Source organism: Cornus florida, unplaced genomic scaffold (genome assembly GCF_030987335.1).
Source record: "Cornus florida cultivar Cherokee Brave unplaced genomic scaffold, ASM3098733v1 CherokeeBrave_3.0.0_Hap2_Chr02, whole genome shotgun sequence".
Classification (NCBI taxonomy): domain Eukaryota; kingdom Viridiplantae; phylum Streptophyta; class Magnoliopsida; order Cornales; family Cornaceae; genus Cornus; species Cornus florida.
The window spans coordinates 45099471-45109117 of NW_026775572.1; the positions used below are offsets into that span (position 1 = coordinate 45099471).

The 9647-nt window shown below is 35.5% G+C and overlaps 1 long non-coding RNA gene and 1 pseudogene across 1 annotated transcript; one reads left to right on the forward strand and one right to left on the reverse strand.

Moving 5' to 3' along the window:
- The first annotated feature begins 465 nt into the window (after positions 1 to 465).
- On the forward strand, positions 466 to 4944 carry LOC132294850 (uncharacterized). Its single transcript, XR_009478223.1, has 4 exons — positions 466 to 766; positions 1706 to 2206; positions 2356 to 2463; positions 3045 to 4944. It is a non-coding gene; the product is annotated as an uncharacterized LOC132294850 (long non-coding RNA).
- A 34-nt stretch (positions 4945 to 4978) lies between these two features.
- On the reverse strand, positions 4979 to 7631 carry LOC132296163 (amino acid transporter AVT1I-like; annotated as a pseudogene).
- Between the last annotated feature and the right edge of the window lie 2016 nt (positions 7632 to 9647).

The following is a 9647-nucleotide window of genomic DNA, read 5'->3' on the forward strand; positions in this document are numbered from 1 at the left end:
GCTAACTTAAATTGATTTTAGAAGGTCACTAAAACAAGGAGAGACAATGATAGGATATGTAATTTGTATGATGGATGTCATGCAAATTTTTTCTAAGGTTTTCAAAATTGTGATTCTACGAGAATCGCACGACTCTATGATCCTAGCCACAGAATCGATCCAAATCGCAAACTTCTACGATCCCAGCCACAAAATCGATCCAAATCGCAAACTTCTACAGTCCCAGCCACAGAATCGATCCAAATCGCGAATCGCCTCAGAATCGGTAGAATTGGGACTTGAATCGCACGATTCTAGCGACTTAGCCCGATTTTGACTTATTCCTTTCTTAGGCTAAATTTATGGCCCTGTTCACTTTTTTTTTTTTATGGTTGGGCTTCTTAAAAAACAAAGGCCCACGGCCCAAAACAGCAATATAGCATTACAACTCAAATCCGAAGCCCTACTTTTCTGCCTCCCAACACAACCCGTAGCTCTCGTCTCTCTTCTACTCCTCTCTCGTCTTAGACACATCGCGACACAAGTCACACCACCCGTAGCTCTCTTCTACTCTTCTCTCGAGTCTCGATATCGCTGGCTCCTCGACAAGTCATCTCTTCTCCACAAGTTGGCTTCTGTTCGACATCGCTGTCTCCTCGACAGACTTCAATCGACATGGATAGCTTCAATTAGGCACTCAAACTCATTTGCTGGCTCTTCGACATCGATTTGGTTGACAGTTTGACACTCTCTTCGACGGACTTCTCACATCACTCAAACTCAAAAGGTGTACTTTTTTAGTTTCTGAAATTTGTTCATTTTTCTGAATATGATGATTGAAATTTGTTCCTTACTTCATTTTTTTGTTCAAATAAATTTTTTTTTTGTTCTGCATCTGTTGAATGACTGAATCTGTTCTCTGTTTTTTTTTTTTTTGTTGTTGTTCTGAAGGGTCTGTTATCCACCCAGATTAACTCCCTCAAATCAAACCAAACTTCTGTATTGCAATGTTTTACTTGTAATTACGACAATCAAGTCTGTGCACTCCTTTATTAGAACACATCTTGCTTCTGTTCTGTTCAAGTGTTCTTTTTTCGGATGAATATGATGATTGGAATACAATGATTGGAAAATAAAAAATAAAAAACAGTTCTTTCATGTAAGTTAGTAATTAGCTAAATTAGCTTAGTAGTTAGTAACTTTGTACTTAGATAGTATTTTAGAAGTTAGTTTGAACTGTTTTTTTACTAGTTGGGAGAATAGTAAGATTCTTGATCCAATTCTACTATTCCTATTCTACGGAGCCCAAAACAATTCTAGGTAGAATCCCGATTTTAACAACCTTGATTTGTTTTTCCCATTTTATTTGAGAGTGGCATGTTAAGGTGAGGATATGGCCTGCGCCATATGATAATAGTTGATAGTTCTACCCATATAGCATTTTGGACTTTTTAGCCACATGTCCAACACATGCATGGATACTCTTTACATCTTTTTTGTGCTCACAAATGTAGAAACACATACGGTCACAAGTATTTCAATTTGTACTTTTATCTATTGGTGTGTTGCCATTTGTTTAGTTTTGGTTGATAGCCTTCCGGTGATTACTCTCTCTGTGGTAGTTTGAACCACTTGAATTTTTTTCATAAGATCCCTTGGTTCATTGTAATTTGATTTAATACTACACAATCTACAAGCTTAATGTTAGGCATTTTGATTATTTTAGGTTCTGATGAAGGGATTTATGCTTGGGTTGTTGCAAATTATTGCCTTGGCACTCTTGGGCAGGATCCTCATCAAACAACCGGGATTATTGAACTTGGTGGGGCCTCTGCTCAGGTTCAATTTCCTTTTCCCTTTTTGTTGGTGGATTGTATTTGTGAAAAATGTGGATCATATTACATGAGACATGGACATGGACCAGTGTAACATATTCTGGTAGGATGCATATCTGGAATAAATTATTGGCCTAAACTTTTGTACAGCAATTTCTCATGGAACATATGGAAGATCTCCAAGGATACTCAATTTTGGAGAACGACATTGTTCATTCTGCACTTAGAATAGTCGGAGCTCTATGTTTCACTTCTTCCTGAAGTAGATGAACACCATCTCAAGATATTGGATGCTGTTAAAAGCAGTCTACTGGGTGGAGTGCTTTTTAATTGGTGCTTTCACCTTGAGAACCAGTTAAAGAGCTAAAGTTTTGCATGCTGATAGAAATGTGGTACCTCAACCAATAAATCATTGTAATTTTTCCATTTCAGTGTTTATTTATTTTGAAATGATTTAAAACAATTTTGTGTGGTTAATACTGTTGGAAAGCATAAGACATGTGATTGTCAATGTGAATGATTGAAATAACTGTTATTTCAGGTGACCTTCATTTCAAGTGAGCCAGTGCCCCCTGAATTCTCTCATATAGTTAAATATGGGAATATCACTTACAATCTCTACAGTCACAGCTTGCTTCATTTTGGTCAGGTAAGCTTTACTGTTTTCCCACCAAATTATTTGTGTTCACTTAGTGGTATTAAAACGTTTGTTTATAAAATGTTTCAAATATTCAGCTTGCGGTAGTGAAATTCAGAAAGTATGCCAATATTATTGTTGGTCTTGTCTTCTCACTGAAATATCCTGATGTTCACATGTTTACGTGTAGTTTATTCCATTCTTGATTTCTTCTACATACGCATATATTTTTTTTCTTTAGGGCCTTTTCTGAGTTCTAGTTTGCAATGAAACTTCTGCTCTACATTGAGAGCCCAATAGTTCCTCTTTAAGCGGACTTCTCTTCACAATCTCAGTATCAAATAGTGATGACCTCAAATTGAACATGTTTATCTGCTTTGGATATGACATTTATCACTCAGTTGAGACTGGATTATCACAAGAAGTTTGTGTGAATATTGGAATTTTATAGAAAAGGTAGGAGCTTAAAACGTAGATGGTTAAATTTCTCTCCATTTCTGGCCCATCTTAGCAAATATGATCCAGATTTTGTGATGTTATCAAGAATCTATTCAAAAGTCTGACTCACTATTGATATTTCTCATTTGTTGTAGGAAAATGGTCATTAACTAGTGTTAGTCCTATCTATGATGGATGATAGAAGGGTAGCCTGGACACAAACCCTTCCTTCAGTATAAACTTGCTCAGTTCGACAATTCGCAGGTCTTAATTCAGCTTCTTGCTCTTGGAAGTACCATTGCTTCAAGCAATAGTGCACAACAAGTAGGGCTGCAAATGAGTATAGCCAAGCCGTGCTTACCTTGTTCGGGCTCGGCTTGAGCTTGGGCGAGCTTTGTTCAAGCCAAGCTCAAGTTCGGCTCGTCAAAATTTTGGCAAGCTCGGGCTTGGCTCAAGCTCACCTACATATTTAACAACATACAAAAAAAAATATTGATAAATAAAATAAAAAATCGAAGAGATTCAGATTTGTACAGTAATGTATTCGAAGAAGGAAGAAAATCGTTGTCCTCCCTTTCGCTAACCTCCCATTTCCGATCATCTTCCTCAAGAAGACAACGGCGAGTCGGTGATAATGATTCTATCAACACTGATTAGGAGTCTTCACCCAGGAAGTTTGACCGTCATACAAGTCTATAAATCAAGATAAACTCCAAGTGTCTTGGATAAAGATGAGCATACGTTCCTTGGATAAAGATGAGCATACGTTCCCCCTCCATGTTGGAAAAGTAAGAGGTGTAACACTCCTATTTTAATGCAACTTGACACCTCTATAAAGGGGGCTTTCGGGTCAATAGAAAAGGTACGACACAAGTCCCTAGGCCGGTACTACACCGGTGCCCTCCCGATCATCCTTTTTCTTCTTTTTTTCCCACAGACGGTACTAACTGTTGATGTAGGATTCCGCAGCAACCTGAAGCGACGTCGTACTTAGAAAAGAAAGGAGAAAATGGATGATCGGGAGGGCACCAGTGTGGTATTGGGCTAAGAGCCTCCAACGATCAAGTTAGTACTAGATCGGCCGGTACCACAGACTGCACCAACTGTTGATGCAGGATTCCACGGCGACCTGAATCGACGTCGTACCTGGCTAACCGTTTATAGGTTGATTCATGGATCTAAAAATGATCCAAAGTCATTTTTGATGAATAAAGAAGGGTAGTATATGAAGATTTCAGGTCCAAAATTGTCAATTTATCATCACTATCCTCAAATGGGAGGGGTATCTGCATATATATATTTTTAATAGTATAAGGGGTTTTGTATAAAAACAAAAGTTTAGGGAAGTTTTCTACAAAATCATGAAAGTTGAGGGCTTTTTTTTTTTTTTTTTTTTTTTTTTCAGTTTACCCTATTATTATTATTATTATTATTTAACAAGTGAATTCCTATTTTATCTTCTTTTTCTCTTTTGTTATTTTTTTTCCCTTCACTTTCCCTTTGTTACCAAAATATGATCTATAACCCCCTTTTATTGGAAATCATTGCTGCTTGTTTACTACTAGATTAGATCATCCAACTCTTAACCATCAACCATGCCATTTATACTTTGTACATGAAATTGCAATCAACTTTTATCTATGTAAAGAATATTTTCTTGAAAATTAAGGACTGGATTTAAACTACACAAACTGAAATGGAACAATGGCTGAGTCCACTGAGTTGTATCTTGGCCAATTTGTGTCTCCATTTAAGCAGTGTTTGGAGTTAAGGACACAACTTTTTCCCCAGGTGAGCTTCAAAGGAAAACAAAGCACGTTACAATCCCAAGGGGTGGTTTGCCAGTGGCAAGGTCACTTGGCCCTGGTGCCCCATAAAGCATTAGATTTGAGGTTCGACTTGCACTGAATACAAACAATTTGATTTGGGAGCCACCCCAGGTTAATCTAAAAAATACATACATTACACTAATTTACCCTGTTCCTAGAATTTGACTTTTTTTTTCTTTCTTGGCCTTGTGGCTAAAAATCAAGCGTAGTACATGTTCTTATCAGTTTTAACATCATGTTCAAGCAAAAAACATGTGCAAGTTACTGATTTTATTATATACTGGCAGTCTATGGTGAACTGTCATGATTCAAGTTGGTCTGATATGGTTTATAATGTTTTTTACAGAAGCATATGTACCTAAGACGCAAACAAAAACTCCCATGACCAGAATTGCCACAATAAGCATCACCTCTGATCCGAAACTCAAAGAACCTTTGTTGATCTTCAGGTAGCAAAGGCAGGGGAACAAAATCGAGACACTAACGCTCAGAAATGCTCCAATAAACACCATCACATAGCCGAAAAAGGGAACGGCGCCACAATAACAGTGCTGATCAACAGAACTGTTCTGATGAGGAGACTGATGGATCTGCTGGTTTTGAAAGGAAATGTGGCCTCAAGAGCTGTGGCAATTGGAGATACAATTATGGCATATTTGGTGATGGGGTTGATTAATGTGGTGTATATTGCTATTTTGGAGCTTATGTTTCTTGTAGGGAGATTTAGTGTCACTTGAGACATCAAATTTTCTCCATACATTAGGTAGCCTTTAACTGCCATTGATCCATAGCTGATGGTGCTTAGAACAAAGCGCACAAGTAGAACCTGCAATGAAAGTGAATACAATGAGAAAGGTAATCATCATATCCAACCAAAATTCTTTATAATAATAGTACACTAATTGTTAGCCTTTCATGGAATTACTAAGAAGGGTAAAACGGGCTTTAGGCCAGTTTTGCTTATGAAAAAACAAAATTGACAAGTTTTTGTGTTGCCGGTCTTGGACACAGATTTTAGTCTCTATGGTAACTGAAATATAAAAGTATTATGATTGAGAACACTAAAAACCGAGACTGAGAGTGAAAGAAACAAAGGATCTATTGGGATTAGGGTTTTGAGAGACTTTTAAATTCCTTTCTTTTTCACATGGTCAAAATTCAAACTCTCCATCAATCTTTATTGTAGACGTAATTATAAGTTGAACTATGATAAATCTTTCGTTTTGTGTGATGTGCAATTTTTGTTATATGTGAATTCTTAATTATTTCGTTCTTAACTCTCTTCTTCAATTTATTTTATTTTATTTTATTTTATTTTTTTCTTTTTTAAAAAGTCCCTTTAAATCAAAATTTGAGGTTCTAACCCTCTTATCTGGTTAGAGATAATCACATGACAGATTAATAAATGCATAATTATTATTTGGTAATTCAACTTGACAACGTGTTCTCCCAACTATTTGGATGTCATTTTTGTACTTTGCAAGGCAAGTGTCACATCTTGATTTACAATCAACTAAAGGTAATTTTGGTGTAACCCTTTCCAAATACTGCATTACCCTCAAGTTCAACATGCAACTTGTCACTTTTATTTGTTCTTACATTTTATTTGCTTTCCCTATCTTGATTTATTTCTCATTTCCAATCAATTTGACATGAATAAGAATTGATGTTATATGAGAAAAGGTAAAACCATGAAAAAAAATACACTAATCAACATCTTTAACTTGAATACTTAATGATGAGCACTAGCCTAAGTGAATAAAGGGGAGGTTGAGAGTAAGTTTTCCTTAGACACAAAATATTATGTGTAGGGTTGATTAGTAAGAATTTCGAAAGAGTAGGCTTAGATGGTCTGAACACATATAACGGAGACCTAGCGACGCTCTGATGAAGCTAGAAAAACTAGTTGTAATAGAAGGTAAGAGATGAAGAGGATGTCCAAAAATAAACTGCAATGAGGTTATTAAAAATGACTTTAAAAGGTTAAACATAATAGGAGAAATGACATGCAATAGAAAAAATTGGAGAGGGAATTCATGTGGTTGACCCCATTTATATGGGATTAAGGCAAAAATGATGATGAAGACGATGACGACAACGATCATAAGAAAAAAATGTAGTGCATGAGTTTGCTTAGGCTTCAAGGGAAAAACCAAAAACTTGAATACTTGGGGTACTATTTCTTACCTTAGGAAACTGGCTCCTATCTTTCATGGAATTGCTTAGTGTGGGGAAGACTGCATGACCACAATAACAAAAGGTAAACAAGCTCATGGTTATAGGCATTCCTCTTCAATTCACAAGCTCTCCTCTCTCATGAAACCCCACACCATGATCAACTGCACCAGCACAGAAAACAGAACCAACCAGAACAATGGAGGCCAAAACCCCGCCGGTCGATACATAAGCCAGCAAACCCAAACTCCTTAACCATGTTGTTGGCAATATGACTAGGGCAGTGAGCAGAACAAAGCCTTGTTTGCCTCCGAACTTGAGGCCAGCAATGTGAAAGTTGGTGTTGGGGAACAGCTTATTCAAATTGTCCCCTTCCAATATCAGAAACTCAACTGCAACCAAAAAGAGCTCAAGATACATGAAAGTGGACACCATGGCTCTTCCTTTACCCCTGAAGGCCAGCTCGCCTACGTCCGGATAAGTTTTGATCAGCGGATGTGCATCCATGCATCGTCGTAGGAGTAGTCCTGTGTAGAAATAGAGAATTGCTACCACGAAAAGTATAATCAAGCTCAGCCACCCTCCCTGAGAGAGTGCATATGGAATTGACAATATCCCAACACCTGAGAAAACAAAGTATGAAACATTAGTCCTCTTTTAGTGCATTTACAATAGCCAAAGTCATAAATGTGATTGTATGTATTGATACTTTCCGTTTTGCATACTCTCCGTATTCATGATTTTCAAAACGTGTTTACACAGTTATAAGACAAGTGCCAACAATCTCTTCCCTAAACGACAAGGGATGCCACTATTTGGGAGATAAATTTAACTCCTTGAATGATATGGTGTAGGAAATGATGGTGAATGCATCGAGAAAACACACATACAGACAGCTATATATACACACACACATATAGAGAGAGAGAGACCTGATAAGGCATTAAGCCCATTGAAGCAAGTTCTAATAAAAGAGGTGCCTTCGCTTGGTTGCTGTAATTGTGGAGGCTGGTTTTGGTTCTCTTATCTTCTCTGCACTATATGAGTCCATCTTTTCTTTTGGTGTCTACAATCCAAAATGTTGGTTCAAATAATAGAAAAGACGATAATGAAAAGAGGTGACAAATCATATATTTTATAGTCTTCTTCTTCTTCTTCTTCAAAAAAAGATTTTTAAATGCTTGGTTGTGGAAAGAAGATTGTGGGGATGAGTAGATTGCCATTCAAGTTCAGCACCAATAAAAAAAATGCATGGTCTGGTACAATCTCAACAGGAAAAAAAACTGCTTAATTCCTCAGGTACAATCACAATTACATTTTTAAAGTGTTATTCATACCTTTTTTGGCTGATCATAGTTTATCAATCTTGAATAACTTTTCAATTTCGAAGCCAATCTCAATTTTGATATGATAATTTAAAAATTACAAACAATATTGAAATTAACCAAATTACAAAAATTATATCTCATGTTATTTTTGCAAGTGAGTGGTCAATGTAGATGACTTTGACTTATAAAGTGACAAGTCACTGACTTTAGCATACTAAAAGAATTTTCAAAATTGAATGAAAAATAAAAGAATAAAACAAATGGAACGTGTAGAAAAACGTTGAGTATGGTAGGGTTCTTAAAAAGTTAGTTGTAAGCAATGATCACCAGGACTGACCAATTCATAAAGCAGGTTTTTTTTTTTTTTTTTTTTTTTTTTTTCAAAAAAAAACAATGGTCTAACAAATCCTAGGCACGGACTAAGACCAGTGGGGCCCCACTGGATTTTTTATATTTTTATTTTATACTTAAATATTTTAGAATTTATGAAGATACTCCAACTATAATTATAATTCGCCCCTGTTGGATTATTTTTCTGGCAATTTATGCTTCAAATTTTTGAGATTTTTTTTAATATGCCCCCACTAATATTACAATTCGCCCCACTAGATTTTTTTTTTTTTTTTTTTTTTTTTTTTTTTTTTTTTTCATTTTACACTTTGAATTTTAAAAATTTATGAAGAAAACTCCATTGAAATTACAAAAATGAACCCACTATATAAATTTGCCTCCATATTTTAAAAAACTGTCCCCCCTTCACAAAATTTTCCAGGTCCGTCACTGATTATACCTAAGTAAAACGGGTCAAGTGCAAAAAATACTCTTAAAGTATTCTTAACAAGCATATCACACTCCTCACGTACAAAAAATATCCCTAAAGTTTTAATTTGGTACAAATAAGTCCTTCTAACAAATTTAAACATTAAGTTGACTAAATTACATTTACGAACTATTTTGTAAAATATATAAAAATAAATAATTTTATAAAATGGAATCCATGTTCTATTTGTTCGTTAACGCGTAAAAGGGAATCCATGTTTTATTTGTTCGTTAACGCATAATTTAATTGTTGTGAGTAGACCTGTCAATGAAACGGATCCTGATTCGAATCAGATCCGATTATAACCCGATTATAATCCGAATTCGATAATCTGTTAGCCTAACAAATCGGATATGGATTATGCTGATTCGATCAGATCCGATCCGATCCGAATAAATTTTTATATATAAATAATTATTTATCAATAAATATATATATATATACACACACACACTCATATCACATTTGTATTAGAGGTAACCCCCAAAAAAAAAAAAAAAAAAAAAAAAAAAAAAAAAAAAAAAAAAAAATCATAATGTTATATGTATAATAGTGTGATGTTCTCAGTCACATACTAATAAATCTTCTAATATACATACCAATTAT